The sequence below is a fragment of the Pholcus phalangioides genome, unplaced genomic scaffold, assembly GCF_987345545.1.
Source record: "Pholcus phalangioides strain wild (caught in Gottingen) unplaced genomic scaffold, Ppha-v1.0 ptg000010l_1, whole genome shotgun sequence".
NCBI classification, from domain to species: domain Eukaryota; kingdom Metazoa; phylum Arthropoda; class Arachnida; order Araneae; family Pholcidae; genus Pholcus; species Pholcus phalangioides.
In genome coordinates this window covers 723,155-738,774 of record NW_028301603.1, presented here as the reverse complement: position 1 = coordinate 738,774, position 15,620 = coordinate 723,155, and the positions used below count along the sequence as shown (strand labels likewise).

The 15,620-nt window shown below is 39.7% G+C and overlaps 1 protein-coding gene across 1 annotated transcript in view; it reads right to left on the bottom strand.

Annotated features, from left to right (window-relative positions):
- The window catches only part of LOC149080727 (rho GTPase-activating protein 45-like), a 204,271-nt gene extending 191,770 nt beyond the window's left edge, over positions 1–12,501 (bottom strand). The window contains exon 1 of the mRNA XM_089237403.1: positions 11,948–12,501. The gene's annotated coding sequence lies outside the window, so the exon portion shown is untranslated. The remainder of the gene's footprint in view (positions 1–11,947) is intronic.
- Positions 12,502–15,620: the final 3,119 nt, after the last annotated feature.

The window sequence follows — 15,620 nt, the reverse complement described above, 5'->3', positions numbered from 1 at the left end:
AACTGCTCTTGCAAGGCTAAAACTGGGGGGGGGGGCAACTGTCCCGGGTGGAATTGTTAGGTGGGAACAAAGAACAACGTTATAAAATAATCGAATTTTAAAGTTTGGGAAGGGGGGCGGTAAAAATCCTCATTACAGGGCCCTGACCCACCACTTCTCTCGAATAGCTTTGCCAACGAGATTGGCCTCCAGTTGGTCGCAATATCCTGCCCATCTTTCGGGAGCAGCTTAATTATAGAATTTTTCAGAAATTCCGCCTTAGACAATAAAATTTTTACCGATATATGTATATTTCTACTTTTCAACACAATCGACAGTTTATGCCAAATACTTTCTTGAAATATTCGGTAAGAATTCTTTTTATATGGCCCATATTTTACCATATAATTTTGACCATCCTGTTTTTTTTCAATAAAATATTTTACGACATATCTTACAATATATAAATTATCTTATTCTCACAGACGTTGTCATGTGTGTGTACAATGTTTTATTTGTTGAACCATTTCGATATCCGCCATGATTATAAGTAATCTTTTATTTTCCCAACTTTTGGGCGGCTCTTTTAGTTATTTTTCTGGCAATCGGCAATTTTTTTTTTTTTTTTTGGTGAAAATTACCGATGTCCTAATTTCCTTCAATGAAATATGGCCATCGTATAAAAAAATTTCCCGATATTTGTGTGAGCTCTGGTATGTCCCCAATAATTCAAACACCATGAAAATTCAGAATAAATGAAAGAAATTTATGAAAGATAATAAATAAAATTCCAGAATTATTTCCAGATTTTTCTTTCTATATGAAAATGCAGAAAATACGAGAATTATTTTTCTTTCTAGATTAAAATGCAGAATTCCAGAATTGCTTTTTTCTACATGAAAATTCAAGATTCCAGAATTGATGAAAATTGAGAATTCCGGAAGTGATGGAAATTCAGAATCCCAGAACTGAGATGAAAATTCAGAATACCAAAATTGATAGAAATTCAGAATTGCTGAATTGATGAAAATTCAGAAAACCAAAATTGATGGAAATTCAGAATACCAGAATTCATGAAAATTCAGAATTTCAGAACTGATGAAAATTCAGAATTTCAGAACTGATGAAAATTCAGAATTCCAGAACTGACGAAAATTCAGAATACCAGAATGGATGATAATTCAGAATTCCAGAATTGATGAAAATTCAGAAAACCAAAATTGATGGAAATTCCGAATACCAAAATTGATAAAAATTCAGAATACCAGAACTGATGGAAATTCAGAATACCAGAACTGATGGAAATTCAGAATACCAGAATGGATGATAATTCAGAATTCCAGAATTCATGAAAATTCAGAATTTCAGAACTAATGAAAATTCAGAATTCCAGAACTGACGAAAATTCAGAATACCAGAATGGATGATAATTCAGAATTCCAGAATTGATGAAAATTCAGAAAACCAAAATTGATGGAAATTCAGAATACCAGAACTGATGAAAATTCAGAATTCCAGAACTGACGAAAATTCAGAATACCAGAATTGATGGAAATTCAGAATTGCAGAATTGATGAAAATTCAGAAAACCAAAATTGATGGAAATTCCGAATACCAAAATTGATGGAAATTCAGAATACCAGAACTGATGGAAATTCAGAATACCAGAACTGATGGAAATTCATAATACCAGAACTGATGGAAATTCAGAATACCAGAATGGATGATAATTCAGAATTCCAGAATTCATGAAAATTCAGAATTCCAGAACTGACGAAAATTCAGAATACCAGAATGGATGATAATTCAGAATTTCAGAACTGATGAAAATTCAGAATTCCAGAACTGACGAAAATTCAGAATACCAGAATGGATGATAATTCAGAATTTCAGAACTGATGAAAATTCAGAATTCCAGAACTGATGAAAATTCAGAATTCCAGAACTGACGAAAATTCAGAATACCAGAATGGATGATAATTCAGAATTTCAGAACTGATGAAAATTCAGAATTCCAGAACTGATGAAAATTCAGAATTCCAGAACTGATGAAAATTCAGAATACCAGAATGGATGATAATTCAGAATTTCAGAACTGATGAAAATTCAGAATTCCAGAACTGATGAAAATTCAGAATTCCAGAACTGACGAAAATTCAGAATACCAGAATGGATGATAATTCAGAATTTCAGAACTGATGAAAATTCAGAATTCCAGAACTGATGAAAATTCAGAATTCCAGAACTGATGAAAATTCAGAATACCAGAATGGATGATAATTCAGATTAAATGAAAATGCAAAATTCTAGAATTAATTTTTCTCTCTGGAAATACAGAATTTCAGAATTATTTAAAAATTCGGAAATTGTGAAAGAAATATTTCAAGAACTAACGAAAAAATTCAGAATTTATAAAAGAAATTATCATTACCGTAAGAGCAGCTCCCCTCCCCCCAAAAAAAAACGTGGAGCCGGTGCAACAGCACCCGTTGCACATCCCTAAGGGCGACTCTGTTTCCATCCACGCAGTTTTCAGTAAATTCAAGGCAACAATTAAAAAAGAAAAGAGTGCGCCCCCCTCCCCTTCTAGTCATGCTAGTCTTCTTCTTGGGGAAGAAATCACGATCGTAATAAAGCGGGGGAGGGGGTTAGTTGACCGACATTTTGCCCCCTTCTTTTTCCATCTCTTTTTGCCCTTCCCACTGAAAACCTGGTTGCGATTGCAGCACCACAGCCTTCACTATGCAAAACCCAAGTGGCACAGTCATAGTATCGTTGATGTACCGATCGTCTGTGGTTCTCCCCAAGTTTGACGTTTGTCCAGTGCACGTTGTTTACCTCGAAATTAATCATTTCGTAATATCCGTACCACGTCGATGGGCGATTTCAACAAACCTGTAAGGAAAACACAGAGCACGCAGATGTAGACGCATCTTTATTAGTTGACTTCTAGATGCTATCGAGCCAAAACATCTGTTATCAAATCAAATACGTAGTATGGACGTTGACCATGGCAGCTCAACCTTTAGGAGAATGCGGGCCACTTCATTGATCTTTAAACTTGTCGTTCACCACTTAAGTGATCTTTAAGTGTACCGCAGATCACTTGGGTTATTTGTAATTGTGCCGCGGATCACTCAAGTGATCTACAAATGTGCCGCAGGTCACTTAAGTGATCTCTGAACATGCTGCTGGTCACTTAAATTATCTGTAAATGCGCCCCGGCGCCACTTAAATTATCTGTAAATGTGCTGCGAACCGCTTAAGTGATGTGGGAATGTGCAGGGGTTTTATTGAGTGATTTGGAACTACGCCGTTGGTCTCTGAAGTGACCTGTAAATGCCCTGCGGATCACTCAAATGATCGGTGAGTGTCTGGAAAATTATTTGATTTTTTTTTAAATAAAGGTTTGAGATCGCGGGCCACATCAAATAACTACGATGGCCATTGGTTGAGCATGTATGTGATAGACGAAACGAACACAAGCAGTGCCGTCTTCACACATGGGCCCACCTGGGCCTCAAGAGAAGAAGGCCTCACAAAAATGCGAACTAATTGAAGTTTTCGCGAATTTTCCAGGTAGGGCCTCAGAGAAACAAATTTCCCCTTGGGCCCCATGATGCTCTTAAGACGGCCATGAACACAAGCTGGACCAACCAAACAGCCCCGAAAATCTACATAAAACTAACTCTCAAGTCCATTTTCGCTTTCGGACAATTTGATACACGCCCAGACGGGTCCAGTTTGGGGTCATCGGAGGTATCATCTCGATATTCTGTCTGTATGCGAGTTCGAGTCTTCAACCATGCTCTCTATAATCTTCCTTATAATTGAAACCGGGCGTTACACTTCACATTTCTCAACAATGTAGTTCACCAGTATCACGGTGAATGTTTCGATTGCGGAAGAAATGACAATGAAAGTGTCAAGATATCTCAAGAAAAAAAGGAAGAAAATTGAAGAAAATAACACCCGATGTACCAGGAAGGAGGAATCAATTCATCGTCTTGTTCGGATACTTATTAATAAGAACGAATTCGTAGCCGCTGAACCGAATCCATTGTATAAAGGGTTCCCTTCAGATGCGCTCCTCAAAATCCTAATCTAAAAATACTGTGTTGTCACTCTTTCATTTGCGTCAAGATCACCGAAATCATGAAGAAAGCGATCCGCACGGAAGTTTTCCCCGTCTTTCAGATCTTTATGCACGTAGAGTGACCGTATCGCCCTGGACACGTTTCCATATTTTCCCGTAATTTTGACCATCCAGACTTTTTGTGAAAATGTCCCGGTATTGCCGTTCTTTAAGCGATGCCGATCACAATTCCTTAGTGGCCATTCAAGTATTACGTAAACAGATTTTTAGATATTTTTGACCCCCCCTGTCAGCAAAAGTCAGCAAAACACTGACCCCCCCCCCCCTTGTCAGCAAAATTTCATCAGCAGCTTAGAATATTTCATATCTTCAAAAAGGGTGGTTGATGACGTAAGCAACCTTCAACCCCCCCCCCTCCCCCCGTCAGCAAATCCGAAACCCCCCCCCCGATGCTGACGTAATACTTGAATGACCCTTTATTGCTGTGCGTCTCAAATTTTTTTGACCCACGGCACCCTTGCCCTAGTCATAGTTCATCGCGGCTCCCCGGAATAGTCCAGCAGATGTTCTGCATCCATAAAAGAACCAAAACACCGCGACACCCTCTTGACCAAGGTTGGCGACGCCTCTGGGAACCACGACGCATATTTTGTGACCCGATGCCCTACAAAAATGAAAAATTCTAATATTTTCCCAATTTTTTAATAGCATCATGATAATTATGAATGAAAATAGGACTATTGATCTCGCATATTTTTCATGCTCAACGTTTTGTCCATGAACTACATTTCAATTCACTGCGAGTTTGCAGTAGCACTTCGTTTGACACCAATTCGGCAATTTCCAGTTAATCTAGGCATAATTGGCGGTTTCGCTCAACTTCAAAATCATTTTTCGCGATGATTGGTGATTTCCTGTGTTTTTTCGTATGAAAAAATTTCCGTATTTTTGTCGAGGAAATATGGTCAGCATATACATATGAACGCAATTCAAGTCAAAATGATACCGTTTCCATTGACTGACACATTAGTCATCTCTCGTTGCAAAGGCCTACACTTATTTTGTAAAAATGAACTAAGCAGCACATATAACCAGATTCCACAATTGACAAATCGCGCATTCCTAAACCACATAAGTGACCCGCAATACATTCTCAGACCACCCAAGTCACCCGCAGCACGTTTCCATACCACTTTAGTGGCCCGTGACATATCCCAGACTACCAAAGTGACCAGCGGAACATTCCCAGAATACTTGAGCGAACCTCGGCAAATTTCCAGACCTCTTATGTGACCTGTGGAATATTTCCAGACCACTGTGCCGCGGGTCACTTGATTTGCAGCTCACTTACGTGGTCCATGATACGTTTTCAAACGAATGAGGTGGCCCGCACTCGTTAAAAGGTTGAACACCCGTCACACCATAATAAACGGTCGGACCCGTGTGGCCCAGATTATATTTTATTTGAGCACCCACCCACCCACTATTTCAGTTTATTTCATTCGTGGTGGACATATCGACCTTAGCCAACACCATCTATAGCAGAAGGCCTCCGCGCGAAGCTCTGACGTCACCGAAGAAGTCCATTTCACCTGTAGCCATTGGATATAGCACGCGATATCTTTACTTTTTTTTTGCAGTACATCTAATGACTATAAGTGAAATGGACTTCCTAATGTATGTTTGGGGGGGGGGGGGGAGATACAAAAAGTTCGATACAGAGAAATTTTGAGTTAACAATCTTCAAAAAAATTTATTAGCATACAGGGTGTTCATAATGAAAGTTTCCGTACTCTCTGAGAGAGAGAGAATAGTTTATCTGATAAACTACTCATCCGAACACAACCAAATTTTCAGGATATCTTAATGACACCATGAGAGACAGAGATTACTAAAATAAAAAACAGTTCAGTTTTCGACCAGCAGGTGAAAAAAAAGTGGCGCATTTTTATTAAATTTTTAACAAAATTTTTACAACTTTAACGAAAATCAAAATTTTTGTCGTAATTTGCAATTTCGTCGCAAATTGCATTTCTTGGCTGCAATTTGCTCCCTATTTTTGATGCAATAAATTTTAATTTCGTGCAGTATTTTATTCCTCCCCCCCCCCCACCTCAGCAAATTTTAACAAAAATCAGCACATTTGTCGCAAATTGGAATTTTTGGCTGCAATTTACTCCATACTTTTGATGCAATAAATTTTAGGGGCCGTTCAAGTATCACATATAAGCAAATTTTTTGCCATTTTTGACCTTTCCCCCCACCCCCGTCAGCAAAATTTCGTCATCAGCTCTGCCCCTCTGAATCCCATCACCATACTGGTGGGATCAGAGACGTACACAGCGTGAGAGGGGAAGGGGGGGCTAGTGCTCCACCGACGGTCAAAAATTTATTTTTTTAATTGAAATTTTGGAAGAAAATACCTTTATATGTTATAATAACCAATTTCTGTTCATTTCAATGCTATTCGAAGGCTAAGAACGCAGAATTTCCTTTTAAGAAATTCATTGTGACCCCTCCCCCCCTCCCTAAGCCATATAATGATAAATCCTTGGCCCGTGAACCAGATGTGGTCCGGGGGGTTATCTGATGTGGCCTGCCCCCTCAAACCTAATTTTGTAAAAATGAACTAAGGGTCATTCAAGTATTTCAGCATCGAGGAGGGAGGGGGTTTTGGATTTGCTGACTTTTGATGACAAGGGGGGGAGGGGGGTTTGAAGGTTGCCTACGTCATCAACCACTTTTTGAAGATATGAAATATTCTAAGCTGCTGGCGAAATTTTGCTGACAAGGGGGGGGGGGATCACTGTTTTGCTGACTTTTGCTGACAAGGGGGGGTGAAGGGGGGTCAAAAATGGCTAAAAATCTGCTGACGTAATACTTGAATGGCTCCTAAGCGGCACATTTACAGATCACTTAAATGACCCGGGACACGGTTCCAGAACACTTAAGCGATCCGTGACATATTTAGAGATCCCATGAGTGGCATGTGACGTAGTTTCAGAGCACTTTAAGTGGCCCCCAGTGCGGTTCTACATCACTCAAGTTACCCACGGTGCATTCTCAGATTATTTAAGAGATCCGCGGATCGTATAGTTACGGATCACTTGAGTGATTGCGTGGCACATTTCCAGATCACTTGGATCCGCGAGAGATCGCTAAATTTTTCTGTAGGGCACTTATCAATAGAGGGGGGGGGGGAATGTTACTTCAACTGCCCACAAACTATCGAAAGGTTTTTCTCGTTTTTGACGCACCGAGTAAGATGCAATTAAAAATATTTCATATTTTCATTAAGGGTGGTTGATGACGTAAACATTATCCAATCCCCCCCCCCCTGGCATTAAAAGTCAGCAAATCGGAAACTCCCCCCCCCCCCCCCTCCATAGATGCTGACGTAATACTTGAATGGGCGCTTAGTTTACTGCGATTTGCTGCAGTCCTTTATCCCCCTCCCCCAGCAATTTTATGAAAAATCAGCAAATTTGTCGCAAATTGCATTTTTTGGCTACAATTTACTCCATGTTTTTCATGCAATAAAGTTTTGTTTCCCGCGGTCCTTTATTTTCCCCCTCCCACTCTTGAGCAATTTTAACAACAATCAGCAAAATTCTTGTCGTAATTAGCAATTTTGTCGTAAAAAAGGCATTTTTTGGCAACAGTTTACTCCATATTCAGTGTATTATGACTTACAGCACTTTCCTCGATCAGATATGGTTACCTTAATTATGTAAGTCTAATTTTTTTATTTGAATTCTCTCAGAAACATTGGGTGAGGTCTGCCATAATGAGGTCTGCCTGTGGACCACCTGCACCCATCGCCGCGGACCATAGGTTCGGCCGTAACTAGAGGGGGCAACTGTTCCGGGTAGCAAAATTTAGGGGACGGCAGGTTTAGGCGGGAACAAAGAACACCGTTGCAAAATTATATAATTTATAGGTGTAGGGGCGGCAAAATAATGTTTGCCCTGGGTAATTATGTTTGCGTTTGATAATCGTAATAGTCTTTGCGGCAAAAATCCTAGTTATAGCCCTGGGTTGGGAAACGCTGCTCTGAGGGATTTCTAATAAATTAATGGATTATGTGACTGAACTAGATTAGGTATCTACGCAATTAGTAGGACTCGGATTTTCATGCCCCTAAAGATGAAACGTCGTTGCTGATTGGGGTAAATCATGTTTTTTAACCTATCAGCAACGACGTTTCATCTTTAAAGGGCATAAAAATTCGAGCCCTAGTAATTAGATTACAAGATTATGGACCTGGATGTCATTATTACAGTTGCCTTAGGGGTCATTCAAGTATTACGTCAGCGTCGGGGGGGGGGAGGGGGTTTTGGATTTGCTGACTTTTGATGACGTGGGGGAGGGGGGTTTGAAGATTGCTTACGTCATCCACCACTCCTTTTTGAAGCTATGAAATATTCTAAGCTGCTGACGAAATTTTGCTGACAAGGGGGGGGGGGGTCAAAAATGGCTGAAAATCTGCTTACGTAATACTTGAATGGCCCCTTAGCGTTTGTGCGAATCGGCTCTGAAAAAATTACAGCTCTGTCGATCAGATCTTTGTACTCAACTGTATAATACAAGAGAAGCTCTCTAGACCTCGCGGAAGATTTTATGTCTTGTACGTTGACTTCAAGAATGCATTTGACAGCATAGACCATGGGATCCTTTTTTATGTCTTAAGTAGATTCGGTTTGAGTTATCGCTTCGTAAATTTGATCAAAGATATTTATCGCAAAGCTTCACTAACAATAAGTACTGATCTTGGTTCTACTGATAAAATTTATATTCAAAAAGGCAGGGAGAAATATTAAGCCCAACCTTATTTTCTTTATACATTGTTGAACTTATAAACCGTTTCAATAACTCTGACATTTCTCCTATTCAACTTAGTTCAACAACCTCAATTCATTCTCTATTTTTTGCTGATGATTTAGTAATTTTGGGGGACTCGCCAATAAATTTACAAATAAAAATAAATACACTTGATAGGTTTTGTGAGAAATTTCGGTTAAAAATAAATGTTGATAAAACCAAGGTCATGGTATTCAGACGCGCTGGTAAATTGAAAAATTGGAGATTACGGAATACCCCACTTGAAATAGTAAATAATTATACATATTTGGGTGTCCCGTTTTCGTCATCCGGTTCGTTCACCCTTGCAAAAACTAGATTTGTGGCAAAGACAAAATTGGCTATGCAAAACGCTTGGCCAATTTTTTTAAAGGCAAAAATTTCATCCATAAATGTCGCTATGAAACTCTTCCATTCAATAATATTGTCCGTGCTGACATACGCAGCACCAGTCTGGTCGGCAGACTATATTGATGATCTGGAACATATTTTTTCTTTTTTCGTAAAAAAATTATTGCAAATATCACCAAATACACCCGGATACATGATTCGCGTTGAATTGGGTCAACCTCGAGTGGCAATTACACTGAAAAAACTTATTAAATTTTATGGACGAATCTTAACTATGAATAGCTTAAGATTTCCTAGGTTACGTTTCTCTAAACTTTTGAACAACTTGTTGGGCTCACACGGAAACTCCAAAATTAACTGGTTAAATTCCATTTTCAAAATTTTTGACAATACTGGCTTCAGCTACCTCAAAATCGAAGATCACACTGTTCTCAAACAACACCTCCCATTTATAATTCACACGCTGATATCACGGAGTATTCAATTAGACATGCGATTCCTACAAACATGCTATGGTTCTGTTTTTCACCGCACTATTAAAAATGTTTTTGGAGCGGAGGATTACCTTTTGAGCACATCTGGGATTTTGTTCAAAAGAATATTAATTCAATTGCGTTTTGGTAGCAATTCTATTAGGATAAACGACAATTTTTTAAGTATAAATTCCAATAGTAACTGTACATACTGCAATTTAAATCAGCTGGAAACGTGGAATCGTGTGTTTCTTTACTGCCCTACTTTTGAGAACTACAGAAGAAAATATTTTGAACATATATTACGCCCCTCCCTCGAACAAATACTAACATTGAGAAATGTCGATCGATATACGTGATGTATATAATTTCCTTATTAATGTAGCCAGACATCGATCACTGTACAGTGAATAAGCCTTTTTCCGGTTAATATAAAATTACAAGTCTAGTACTTGGATATAGACTTTGTATGTGTTTCTTGTATAACTAATTATTTTATTTTTTATTTACTTTTTTTTAACGATACTAGTTGTTTCATGTTGAGATACTTGGTGATTGTTTCAGGTTTGCTTATGTTAATGTTGTTATTGTAATGTAAATTGTGCATGTAAATTTTGTGTTGCTACCCACTTTGAAATTGGCTTATTGCCAAATCAATAAAGTCCAAGCGAATCCAGTTAATTACTTACTTTTCGCTAACGCCCTCTAGAGGAAGCAAAGATTAAAATGCCCAAGCGAATGTTTCGGCAGATAAGGAACGCGTCTTATGTGTCCGAGTAACGTTGCCACTTTCCGTACACGCCGTCATTTGTAGAAAAGAGCGGGCTGCATTGTCCATTAGTGAAGAAAACGCTATCTTAAGTGAAATTGCAATAAAAAATGATCGACACTTATAAAAACAATCATGATGATTTGTGATCTTGACAGTAGGTGGCACTGGCTAAGAAAAAAAAGTTGGCCACATCACGGCTCTGTTACAAACCAACAAATGCTACTGATCTGGGTTTCTCTTTGCTATGAAGAATGAATGTAAGTACGATATTGGTATCCATTCGTGCTGCGTAAAAACCAAATGGCGCCATCATCATGAATCTGACTACGCCACTCCCCCAAACAATTCTAATTTGGGATATTTACAAGAAAATCTCGTTTCCGATTGCAAATAATTCATTAAACTTCCACTTCAAAACTGAATATTCATGAACCGAAATTTTCATCCACAAATAAAGAAATTTTCCGAAAATTCCTAACTTCCGAGAAAATGCCATTATTAAAATCTCTCAATTTTCTTTTTGCACAAAATTTAAGCTTTTTACGTTCATTTCAATCTAAAAAATATACAGGGTGCTCAGCAAACGGAGGGGGTGTGGCATTTTACTGGCGGGCCGTTGATCCTAGACGTATACTTCCAGTTAGAAAAAGCTTTCAAACAACGTGTAGCACTCAGATATGCCGTTCATGTCGCAAGGGGTTGCATCAGGCCCGTAGCCAGAAATTTCGTTTGGTGGGAGACCAAAGTGATAGAACAATATAGATTTGGCGGCCATCTTTTTTTTCCCCCTTTTTTTCAGTCATTCTCTCACATTTCCGGGGGGGGGGCATCAGACCCCGAAGTCCCTCCCCCGCTACGACCTTAGGTTGTATAGTTATTAAAATTTTAAAAAAAAACCGGCTCTTTATACAAGCAACCTGTGCTCAAGAACCCAATTAGAAAGTTCTTGCCCAGTCTCCCCTGATGCCAACAAAAACAATTCCATGTTTCGAAGTGCAATATTCACGGAGATATTTGAATTAAGAAGAACGGAGGTAATTTGGGGAAATTCAGCGTTAAATGCCGGGAAAAACGGTTTATCCGCATTTAATGCCGTTTTTTCCCAACACTTTCTTTCGTTTTTTCGAATACGAATTGTTTTCGTTGGCATCGGAAGAAACCGGGCAACAAATTTCTAATTGGGTTCTTTAGCACAGGTAGCTTGTATAAAGAATTATTTTTTTAATTGTAATAAAACTATGCAACCTCTTGCAAAATGAATGAGATATCTGAGTGCTACACGTTGTTTGAAAGCTTTTTCTAATTGAAATTATACCTCTAGAGCATCAACGGTTCGCCAGTAAAATGCTATGCCTCCTGTTTTGCTCAGCACCCTGTATATACTCCAGGGAAAAAAATATGCGTATTGCATCTTACCTGCTCAAGTTAGGAGACAGGGCATCATATCCAATGTGTGTAAGATCTTCACCATCGCATATCTCATGAAAACGACTGTAAAAGTCGCTTTTCACGATGAAGACACGCGAATGAACATTTTCGTTCCTTGGTTTTCTTATAAGACGGAAACTCTTTAATCCGGATACTTGATGATGAGAAGAAAGCAGCGATCCATAAAAGTTTCATCAATCCCTGTGACTCGCTTATGGCGGCATCATCGGTATAACAGCAGCAGCAGCGTCTTCAGCATCCTCCAAATCCTCTTCCGCTTCCCAACGAGTAACTCACGCTACTTCGGCACGCAACACTTATAAAATCCCCATCTTCAAGTTGATATCCTGCTAAATCATTATTCGGCAATATTTGATGTATTTATTGTTAAGTGCGGGTGAGAGTTGACTGATATTGAAGGGGAAGAACAAAAGAAAGGGGAAAAATTAGGGAGGACTCTCTTATTCCTCGAGTATGTAAACACGGGGGGGAAATAGGCGAAATAACACCTTAAGGAAGTTAGTCAAGTCAAGTTGCTTGGAAGGAGGAGGAGGAGGAACCCCACCCTGAAATATCTTTTCTTAGAGACGAGCTTTTCTTTATTTTTGTCGCTCACTTCCTTACTTTTCCCGTTGGCGTCAATTTTGGCGGCTGAATTCCACGAGCGGGAAATCCGAAAAGGCACCATAACCAGCCAAAGATGACGCGAACGGAAGGTCAAGGGCACCAAATGGGATCGGATTAATCCCGTGATTGGTCAATATCGTTTATTGGTCCGCGCTGTTTCTCAGGCCGTGACGTTTCTGAGAGTTTGGTAACGTCACTGGAATGGTGATAAGTTTCCAAATGTTATGTTTCATTCTTGAAATGAAGGCAGTCCTTGCCCCGGGCGAGCGGTTCTTTCGTGGCCATGTGTTCCATATAGTGCGCCAAAAAAAAAAAAAAAAAGTTGAGAAAGAAGATTTTTCTTGAGATCTTTCTCTCTCTCTCTCCACGTAATACACTCACAACACAAAATGCTTGCCAGAAAGTGATTATACCTTTACATGAAATTCCTTTGCTCTTCTTCAACTCAATAATGCCGCGCTTTTCTTTTTTTTTGCTTCTTGTCTTTGGTAAAAATGAAAAAGTTCCGGGCAGTGCCGTCATAACGCATGCGCTCATCCGGATACGGGATCACCCACCCCTATAGTTTGATAAGATGTTATCTATAGGGGTGTTCGCACGGCCCAAGGGCCTCGAGTGCAAAGGAGCCTCAAGAAAACGAGATCTGCGTGAAATTTTTGACAACAGGTGTGCAAATTGGTAAGCAGGTATTTCTAAGGCAGGGGCTTCAGAAAAATCACTCGGCCCAGGAAGGGGGGGAGCTATGACGAGGGCTGTCTTAAAAGCATTGTGGGCCCACGGGCAAAGTCATTTTGAAGTAGAAATAACCGTCAACCAATTTGCACGCCTGCTCTCAAAACCTTTCACCAAATTTCATTTTCTCGACGACACCACCGCAATTGAGGCCCCCAGGGCCGTGCCCGGGTGGGCCCACGCTTTAAGATGTTACTGCCGAAGACGATCGTAAGACGGCCCTGGGCCCGAGAACTATTTTCATGGAGTGACTCGTCCCGTATTTTCACGTAATTTTGGATATCCCTACCTTCTTTGTAAAAATGGCCCGTTTTTTTCTCACGTAACAGTGACCTATCTAGTATGCGTTTCTCTCACTTGTAACACGATTCTCTTCACTCCCTGTCGAAGACGTAGGTAAATAGTGCTCATTGGTGGAGACACGGGAGGGGGGAGGGGGTAATTGCCCCCCTCCCCAACGATGTAGTTGACTGATCTGACGTATATTTATATACAGTTGATTCCAAATTCATAGGTGAATAAACACTCGTGAAACAAGCATTTTTGATAATAAAATGTGCGGTCGAATCGCAAAAGCGGTAGAGGGTGTTTCTAGAGAGGGAGTGCACAATACATCACTTCACCAAACGCAAATATCATATTTTTCCTGACGGATTTGCTGCAATAAGTGCAAATCAACAATTCTGGGATGTGAAGTCATTATACCGCTTGATCATTGTTTGGCGCAGCATAACCTCGATGATCCTTGCACCAATAAAAAACATGTGTGCATATGCACCTTCGAACGGTTGATACAACATATCGCCGCAAATCCGTCGGAAAAACAGGATATTTGTTTTTTGTGAAGTGCTATTGAGCACTTCCTAAAAACATCCTCTTCCGCCTTTGCAATTTCGATTCGACAACACATTTTATGATCAAAACTGCTTGTTTCACGTGTGTTATAAACCCTCTTGAAGTTTGTCCCATGAATTTAGAATCACCCTGTATCCTGTATATGAATTGACATCATCATCATCATCATCATACTGGTGCGCGCGCGGCCCCCCCCCCCATCCTTTCAAGTTTATCTTCGCTAATGATAATGTGCTCACTCATATACGCCTTTCTCAGACAACTACAACTATAAATAAGAAATTCATCTCATATATTTTTCATGCTTAGGCGTTTTATTTCATGCAATTCATGTATTTTATAAGTCTGAGATTACACTATAAAAGTTTTATCAAAGTTTTTATAAAACTTGAAAATTGCTACCAATACGTAGTATTGCAGCCGTAGTACCGTATCGGTTGCTTTTTTTTTTCAACTTTTGTAAAAGATTTATTTTATCAAACTTTTATCGTGTATAATCCCATTTTAATTCACTTCATTTTTCAATAATTCTTCATTTGCTGTCGTTGACGATTTTTCAGTGATCTGTTCAATAGTTGGCAATTTTACCAACCTTTGATATCATTCTTGACGGTAATTGGCGTTGTCCCGTATTTATCCCTATTTGGAACCTCATTTTCCATATTGTTCGCGATGAAATAGGGTCAGTGATGTTTTTAGAATCTGATAGCTACGTAATACAGTCGATACTGCTTCCGACGACTTATTTCCGTGGTTTCAACCCAAGTAATTCTCATTAATATTTCCCGTTTGAAGCGTTTTCCCGCTTGCAACGTTTTATCATGACGGATTTTTGAAAACTTATGAGCGGGATCCACTGTGGGGCAATTCGAGTATTACGTAAGCAAATTTTTAGCCATTTTTGACCCTCTCCCCCAATTGTCAACAAAAGTAAACAAAACTCTGACACCCCCCCCCCCTGTCAGCAAAATTTCGTCAGCACTGCCCCCCTACCTCTTAACACATATTGCTGGGATCAGAAACTTACGTGGGAGGGGGGGGGGGGCATAGGAGGGACTGATTATAATAATCAGTTTCTGTTAATTTCAATGCTATTTGAAGGGTAAGAACTCGAAATTTCTCTTTAGGAAATTCATTGTGACCCACCCTTTAAGCCATATATGGTAAACCCTTGACCCGCGGACCAAATGTGGCCTTAAGGTTATGTGATGTAGCGTGCCCCCCCCCCCCAAACCCAATTTTGTAGAAAGGAACTGAATGACACTCGCTTAAGTGGCCCGTGGCACAATTCCTGAGCATTTAAGTGGCCCGTGGCACATTTTCACGCTTTCCCCCCCCCCCCCCAGCGTCAAAGGTGATCTAATGTATATATGCATATGTGAATGCCATCATCATCATCGACTTCCGCGTCTATCTCCGACTATGACTTAAACCATCCGTGGCACAT